Source organism: Ursus arctos, unplaced genomic scaffold (assembly GCF_023065955.2).
Source record: "Ursus arctos isolate Adak ecotype North America unplaced genomic scaffold, UrsArc2.0 scaffold_16, whole genome shotgun sequence".
NCBI classification, from domain to species: Eukaryota; Metazoa; Chordata; class Mammalia; order Carnivora; family Ursidae; genus Ursus; species Ursus arctos.
In genome coordinates this window covers 26,730,593-26,739,426 of record NW_026622830.1, presented here as the reverse complement: position 1 = coordinate 26,739,426, position 8,834 = coordinate 26,730,593, and the positions used below count along the sequence as shown (strand labels likewise).

The 8,834-nt window shown below is 43.4% G+C and overlaps 1 protein-coding gene across 4 annotated transcripts in view; it reads left to right on the top strand.

Moving 5' to 3' along the window:
• The first annotated feature begins 889 nt into the window (after positions 1–889).
• CSNK2A1 (casein kinase 2 alpha 1) overlaps positions 890–8,834 on the top strand; it is a 54,373-nt gene continuing 46,428 nt past the window's right edge. For 2 of the 4 annotated variants that reach the window (XM_044385749.3, XM_026503207.4), the window contains exon 1: positions 902–1,046. The gene's annotated coding sequence lies outside the window, so the exon portion shown is untranslated. Of the gene's footprint in view, positions 1,047–8,834 lie in introns of all 4 variants that reach the window. The other 2 variants (XM_026503206.4, XM_048222175.2) reach the window with 2 other exon arrangements.

The window sequence follows — 8,834 nt, the reverse complement described above, 5'->3', positions numbered from 1 at the left end:
CAACACATATAAGCTCCAGGAATAGTTGGTAGTTTTAGTGGGTAGAGGCATCAGAAATATGAGAGGGGAGGGGCACAATAGGAGGCTAGAAAGAGGGGTGAGTGAGCTGTCCAATTTATCGAGGAATTTGGTTGTCAAGAGAACTTCGGCTATCTTTGGTGCACAAAGGAGAGCCCTGGCAGATTGTTATCCATGAGGACGCCCTGATCAGGTTTGCAAGATATAAAGTGCCCCGTGGCTGCTTTGGGGAGGTTGCCTGGGCCGGGGGAGGAGGAGGAGGGGCAGACCGAAGGAAGAAAACAGTTTATTCTAGATGGGCAATTCTAAATAGGACTCCTGTAGGAAGCAGGAATTGGGTCACTGTCTCTGTAGAGCTTAGATCATCACTCCTTCGACTCTCGAGCCACACCATTCCGAGGGTTCAACTTTCGATCGTTTGTCGCGAACTCAAAGTTTGAGCAGAGCAAATGTGCCGCTGGAACCCTAACCCTAGGCGAGAGGTCCGAGCAAGAGACTCCAACTCCCAAAATGCTTCGCTTCACAGCCCTGCGAGTCGCGCATGCTTCAAGAAAGGCCGGTCGGCTTGTCGACTCGTCAGCAGGGTGAGATGCGGGAAGCATAGGGACCGCCATCTTAGCTTGGGGCAAACCAATTGTACACCTACGGGAGGTTCTTCTTCTCTGCCTCATCAGTTCTTAATCGGTACTGAAATAAAATGCGCTTAATTATTGCAAATCTCTTTATTATGTTTTACATTGAGAATTTCTTCCATTTTTACCCCCCAGTCCGGAACTGCACCTGCAGGGGTACAATAGCACATCCCAGCATGGCCGCTCTCAGACAGATTCCGCTGGGGGTGGAGTCGGAAGCGGTCCCGCCCCGCCTCCTGGTAGGAAGGGGGTTTCCGCTTCCGGCAGCGGCGGCTGCAGCCTCGCTCTGGTCCCTGCGGCTGGCGGCCGAGCCGTGTGTCTCCTCCTCCGCCGCCGCCATATTGTCTGTGTGAGGAGAGGGGAGAGCGGCCGCCGCCGCTGCCGCTTCCACCACAGGTACGGTGGGAGCCGCCAGGCGAGGTCGTTGGGTGTGGAGGTGGGCCCAGGATGGGACAACGGAGCGAGGTCTCCCCTCGCGCTCCCAGCGGACTCTGGAGCGGCCCGTCGCTTTCCCCTGCCCCCCCCCCCCACCAGCCGAGGCCCCTGCAGCCCATCGGGGAGGCCTGGGGCCACTCTCCAGGACGGGGAGCGAGGCTTGGGGGGGAGAGGCTGATGTGAGGGTGGGACCTGGCTTTCGGGAGTCCCGCTTATTGCGGGGATGAGGGCTGGACTGGGGCGGAGACTAGGGGGCAACTTGGAGGAGGGGGTCGCCGGAGGGGGAAGGGAGCTTGAGGGGTGGGGCCACTAGGGGATGCTGGGGGAGGGTGCCTAGGGGAGTGGTGCCTGCTGGGTAGGGTGGGGTGAACCCTCCTGCGGAGCGGAGCAGCTGGAGTGGGGGCCTTCTTAGGGTCCCTCTGGGCCAGGCTGGGCTTCCCATATGCAGACTGGGGTACAAGGGGGAGGAAACCTCGGGCGAGGTCGCTGGGGAGAAAGGGGGAGGGGACCACGAAGTGGGGCAGAATGGGTGGAGTTGGAGTTAAGGGTTAGTTGGGAGCCTGGGTGGAAGAGAAGTATGTAGAATGAAAGCTTGGCCAACAGTATACATGTTAAGTTTGTGACCTTTTGAAAGAGTACGACTTTTATTTTGGTTTTGGTTTTTTTGTTGTTATTTTGCAGCGTTGGAACATTTCTAGTCTAGGCAGGTGATGGGTGGAGCTTCAGTAGTTTGTTTTTGGAAAGCAAAGTCAGGGTCGGAAGAAGTCGCTTGACTCTTTGCTATTGTGGGAAAGGAAGAGTTCTGAAAAGAAGGTGGTACATTAATTTGGGAAGACTTGATTACCTTTCAGCTGCTGAGTTCTGTGAGAAGAGGGCATGGGGAGAGGACGTGAAAAGAAAACTGGAAAGGGAAGATTTTTCTGGGAGTTGGGAGACTGCATTACATCTAAGGAGTGGCAATACAGGCTAGTGGTAAAGAACCAGAGTGTTTGGATTCTCCTATATCAGTGAAATTACTGCTTAGCTGTATGCCCTAATCTTTGTAAACCTTGCTTTTCCTGTCTATAAAGTGGGGCAGTATTTCCTAGATCATACAATTATGGTGAGCAGTAAATAAGATAATTTGTGTCAATTGCTTAGGTAGTGCCTGACAGGTAGTAAGTGTTTGATAGATTAAAGGGACTAGCTGGTATATTTGGGCTTCCTCTGTTCTAGGTAAAATTTGTGGTCAAGATTGTAACAGTAGGCAAAACTTCAGAATATTACCTTTGTAGTAATTGTTGCCATTTTTTTGTTTTGTTGCAAGTCAACTGATTTAATTGGCTTGTTGGACCTTTGACTGAAAGACTGGGACCAATAACTCGATCTTCCTCAAGTCATTTTAAAAACTTCACCTGCTGTTTTATCTGGGCAGGTTTATCCTTCTGTGACTTTGAAATACTTGACTTTCATGCGCCATTGGGGGAGCGTGCATGACTTCAAGAAAGAATGAAAAGATCTGAAGTTTGCTTAGATTGATTTATCAACTGATTACAAAGTTAGGTCACCCTGGGGCAACTTTTGTTTAAAAAAAAAAAACCAACACAAACATGCCCAGTTATGTTCTCTGGTATGGAATAAAATAGAGAAGCTCACATTTAAGGGGAACGTTGGGTTATTTCTATGTAATGGGTTTATTGCCTTGCTGTTTGGGGATGAAACAGTGGCAGCTTCTTTCCCACAGTGTATTTTTAGTTCTCCGGTTGCCTAGCCACTGTTACAGGGTGAGTCTTTGATTTTACTCTGAACAGACACCTTTACTTCACACACTCCTTTGGAGAAAGGGGAAATTTTCTTCAGGAACTGATTTTAAAGCCCCACATAGGGTTCGGGTTTGTAGTAGACAGAATGCCACCCCTCCCAAAAAAGATATCCGTACTCTAATTCCCAGAATCTGTAAATATGTTACATGGTAAAATGGACTTTACAGATCTAATTAGGGTTAAGAGTCTTAAAATAGGAAGACCATTCTGCATTTCATGGGTAGGCGCAGTCTAATCACATGAGGCCTTAAAAGCAGAGAACTTTCTCCATCTGGGAGTCAAGAGAGGGACTTCCATTTGCTGTTGCTAGAGGGGTCCACATGGAAAGCATGAGAAGGAATATGGGCAGCCTCTAGTAACAAAGATCAGCCCCAGCTGACAACCAGCAAGGAAATGGAGTCCTACAACCATGAGAAACTGAGTTTGACCAACAACCTGAATGAGCTTGGAAGTGGATTCTTCCCCAGAGTTTCCAGCAAGGAATATTCCTTGGTTTTGGCCTTGTGAGACCCTAAGCAGAAGACATAGCCACGCCCACCTAACTTCTGACCTACAGAAACTGTGAGATAATAAATTTCTGTTGTTTGAAGCCACTCCTGTTTGTTGTAATTTGTTATGGCAGCAGAACACTAGTATAGATTTTTGGTACCTGGAGTGGGGTACTGTTACCTAAAAACATGGAAGTGGATAAAGGCCAGAAAAATTTTAAGGATTATGATAGAAAAGGCCTAGAACAGATTGTAGAAATATGGGTGTTGACTGCAAGTTAAGGCTCAGGTGGCAATGAGGTAGGCATTGGAAACTGGAGGAAAGAGGATCTTTGTTACATAGTGGCAAATAAGTTTAGAATTGTATCCTGTGTTTATGTGGAAAAGAGAACTGGTAAGTGATGAACCTGGCTATCCAGCAGAGGCGATTTCCAAGCAAAGTGTTGAAGGTGCAGTCTGCGGTATTTGTAGATATGAGTCTGACTAATGGAGTGAGCCACTGTGAAATTTATGGAAAGCCCATGAGGTCCTTGAGGATTTTATACTATCAGAAACAATGCCAGCTTGGGTTGAAAAAGACAGTAGAAAGTTAGAAAGGGCTATTAAAACCCCCAAATTCTAGGCAGGAAACAGGTTGGTAAAACTGAGGTGTGAATATGCTGCTTTTCATTAAGAAAGGTGGGTGACTCAGAGGGTGGAACCGAGAGGGCAGAGAGGTGGAGCTGGAAGCTACAGAGGATTTTTCCCTCACTTTGAAATGGGACAGAGTTTGCCCAGATTTTGAAACTGCTTTGGACCAATGGATCTGTTTTCCATTTCTTTTGTTGAAACTGAAATGTCTTTAACTGTTGCCCTGTGCCTGTCCCACCATTGTATGTTGTGAGCAGATAACTTTTTTGTTTTTAGGAATTGTGCCCCACGAGCTGTACTTAACTGTATTATGGCCAGAGCCTCATCCGCATGTGATTTAGAAGATGAGATTTGGGACTTTTTAATTGATGAGCTTTAGGTGAAATTTTTGGACTTTGAGTTGATGGTATAATGAAATGAGACCTTAGGATGTGGCATGGATGTATTTTGCATTTGGGAGAGATGTGAATCTCTGGAGGTCAGAGGGTGGGCTGTGGTAGATGAAATGATACCCTGCCCCCCCCTTCTCTAATCCGTGGAATCTGAGTATGTTAATATTATGTGGAAAAAGGGACTTCGCAAATATAATTATGGTTTAAGTATCTTAAGATAGGAAGATTATCCTGGATTTCCTTAGTGGGTCCAATCTAACATGAAGGCAGAGAACTTTCTCCAGCTGGAGTCAGAGAGATGGGCAGAACAAGTCAGAAATTTAAAACATAAGAGGGACTCAACCTTCCATTATTGGAAGGGGGTGGCGCTCATGGAAAGCATGTGGGCAGCCCTGCCTGACAGCCAGCAAGGAAACAGGGGCATCAGTCATACAACCACAAGAAACTAAACTCGGCCAACAATCTAAATGAGCTTGGAAGCAGATTTCCCCCCTGGCGTTTCCAACAAGGAACAGAGCAAGGTGGACACCTTGATTTTGGGTCTTGCAGGACCCTAAGCAGAAGACCCAGCCAAGGCCGCCTGACTTCTGGCCTATAGAAACCGCAAGATAATAAATTTGTGTTGTTTTATATTTGTGGTAATTTGTTATAGCAACAATAGAAAACTAATAGAGGGGGGTTTGGGTGATTTTATTCAAGAATTTTGGAGGGATTATTTTCTAGAGAACAGAAGTAGCAAGGATTATTTTGCGAAGTGGTTTGGTCCTAGAAGACTTCACAGAGTAATTGTGAGTGGAACCTATGCCTTTTTTCCTTGGTGTTTAAATATCCTGTTACTGTCCTTAAGTGCAGTTTGAATTGGCTAGATGACTACCTTGGTAAAATGCAGATTCCAGAGCTCTAAGCCATTTTGGTAGGATTTATCCTATAAATTGGTGATTTTTCCATGCCTATAATAAATGTCTTGGATTAATGACATAATTTCTTCATTACTTTTTATTGGTTGAATGAAGCAGTGCGTTTATATGAGAGCCCTTTAAAGATTTATTTCCAACTTTTTAGAGGAGATGGAAATGGTGATCTTTTTTTGTGAATTGATAACCACCCATGTACAGTAGTCTGTTCCTTTTACACCTCAACCCAGAGTTGTAAGGTCTTTTCTCCCTGTCATCGTTTGAGGTTAAGAGTCAGATTTGGAAATTATAATTGCAGAATGGAGTTCTAGCTTTTAAGAAAGACTGTTTGTTTTTGTTCTGCGACACTATCCTATTGATTAGATTTGTAAAATGTGGACTCTTAACTTTAGTGAGGACTTCAGAGGTTGGAGGAAAGAAGTCTAGTTCTTTTTGAGTTAGTTACCTGAATAGAAAGATGATTATAAAATTAGAACATTTCAGGGTATGAAGGACTTTTGAGACTGTTTGACTTTAGGGTTTAGAATAAAGGAAATTGGGCCATGTGAAGGTTAAGTGGCTCAACCAAGTATCAGCCCTAGAGCTGGCCTAGAATTCTGGTCCAGGCAATGGAGATTCATGGCTTTTGCACCATATTCCCTGTGCACCCCTGCCTTGCCATTTTTCTAGGTTTTACCTTGGACCGATTCTCTTTCTCAGCCTCACTTTCCTCATGGAGTCATTGTGAGAATCGCCATAGTGGATATAACACATTTAGCTCAGTACCTACCGTATGAAGTGCCCCAGAGATAGATGTTAACTGTTCGAACGTTTATGATAATTGCTTTGGCAACTGTATGACAACTTCTGCATAATGCAGTCAATTTGTATAAATTCAGAAACTGACAAATGATGAAACTTGGCACTGGATTAGGTATAAGGTGAGGTCTTAGCACTTTAAGGCAATAATAATGTTTGTGGTATTTGATTTAAAATGAGAAACTGATTGTGTGCCTGGCCGGCTCAGTCAGTGGAGCATGCAACTCTTGATCTCAGGGTTGTGAGTTCGAGCCACAAGTTGGGTATAGAGATTACTTAAAAATAAAATCTTTTTAAATAATGAGAAATGGATTTGATCCTTGGTCTATCACAGTTCTTTGGATGACCTGGGCAAGTTTGTTTCCCAAGAGAATTAGTGTATTTGTACATCTAAATGTCTTTTGAACTCCTAAAACGGGTAATTTCAAAAGTGGTCTATTATTTAGTTGTTTCTTAATAGGAATCTGGGCCAGCTAGCTTTTCAAAGAAATTACTCCAGGATTAAGCGAAAGGAACTCTTGTCATTGAAACAAGGGATATATTTACGTTGGGTTATAGATAATTGGTAGTTTTTCTTAAATATTTGGTATTCTCTGGGGTAGATTTCAGTAGACCTAGTTGTTGACCCACACACATTTTCCCCCCACATAGAAATCAAGGATTGAGTCTTTTTAGAAGTTTAAGGTGAAAGAATTCACAGTATCATGCTAGGAGTGGTATTTCATTGGTTTCTACAAATCCTATGCTTTTCAGCCTTAGATATGAGAAGCCTACTTAGCAACAGTTGCTATGGTGGGCAAGCTTTTTTTACATTAGTGGTGATAATGTTTTCTTGCATAGAAAATATTGGGTTATCTGATGTGAGGATTTTAGGGTTAAATACCAGGGTACACTTAGAATAATCTCTTACAATTTATATGTGTCACATCTTAAATGCCTTTATTTTGGCCACTTTTTCTTTTCTTTTTATACTTTCTGGTCTCATGGATTTTTCTGACAGGTTTTTATTAGCTGAAACATTTTAATCTGCTTGGAAAAGTGAACACTTGGAATTTTTCTGAAGTTATGACTAATGCACTAATGGCCATTCTCAATTTAGCTATCTCATTAATGTTCTATAAATTTTAAGAAAGCAACCCTGTTAAAAATGAATGGATAAATTATTTTCCCCCCCAAAAAATTGAATTTATAACCAGTCAAAAGATGTTACTTATTCAACAGACCCTGAGTGCCTACTACACGTCTGGTAGGTGCTGTGCTAAGGATCTCTAGATAGTTCCCGTCTCCAAGCTTATAATTGAATGACATTTTGTAATAATGCATGTAAGTAGCTTTCTGAGATGTTTTCTTATGAAAACTCCTGTTAGCTTTGTATCTTTTTCTTTTTTTTTTTTTTTTTTTTTTTTGGCTTTGTATCTTACGTATGGTTTCTGAAACAGCTACAGAAATCCGTAAGGGAGGGATTGAGAATTTCTCATTTTTAATGGAATTCTTTAACTGAGATTGCAGGGGGTGGGCAAACAGGATAGTTGGAAAGAACTCCGGCTTTGGAGTGAGATGACCAAATTTGGAGGTTACTTAACCTCTCTCAAACCTGGATTTTTCCATCTCTCCAGCTGGGATAGCAACTACCATGGACAATTTATTAACATCTTCAGTTTCTTCATCTGTAAAATGGGGTTATTAGTAGTACTTGCCTCCGAGTATTCTTGTGAGGATTAATAATTAAAGCACCAGCTAATGTTTTCTCAGGGTTACTGTGAGGATGAAAAGAGTTTAAAATTCTGGGTGCCTGACTAATAATGAATTCTTTCTCTTTGCTGTCAGTGGAGACAATGGGTTCATTGCAGTGCTGCTACTCTTTATTTTCATTTTCTGCCAGGAGTTCTTATTTTTTAATGAGGCCTTCTGACCTGTACTTCCTGTTTCTGGTATGTCCTGCTGGGTGAGTGTGAGCTAGCTGCTGAATTGGTGCTGGTTAGGGGTGGGTCTGTATGTAAGTTACACCCAGTGTAGATTGCCTCAGTTGCTCAGTTACAGTGTACATTGCCAGAGTGGTTATCTAGTCTTGGTGGATCTAGGGTTCTCTTCTAGATAGCAAAGTGAATCTTCCCACCTCAGGCTCAGGGAAAGTTCAAGGCTGCTCACCTAGAGCCTTGTGGACCTGGATCAGAGGTCTTATTCTCAGTGGTTCTTAGATCATAGTTTACTTGTACTTGGGTATCATGTGTTAGGAATATGTTCGGAGAACTTTTTCCTGTATTAACATCTCTTTGTCCTATTCTTTCAGGTAATCCACTAACTTTCTTGTTTGATCTGTATTCTTAAATCAGACGCTCTGTAGGTGGAGCATGAACCTGTCTTTATCAGTACTTTAAAGTGATAAAGCATTCTGTGTATTTATGACTCTATAGACTGAATACAAATAACCATCTGCTTTGGAGTTGGTCTCCCATCTTTTTTTTTTTTTTTTAATCTTATTTACTTGAGAGAGAGCACAAGCTGGTGGGGGGGGGGCGTTGCTGGCGCAGAGGGAAAAGCAGATTCCCCGCCTTGTGCCTTGCAGGGAGCCCACTCGGGGCTCTATGCCAAGACCCTGAGATCATGACCTGAGCTGAAGACAGACGCTTTACCAACTGAGCCACCCAGTCGCCCTGGTCTTCCATGTTTTAAAACCTAATTTTTATACCATTGTGGCCTGGTAGCCAGCCCATTCAGATAAGAG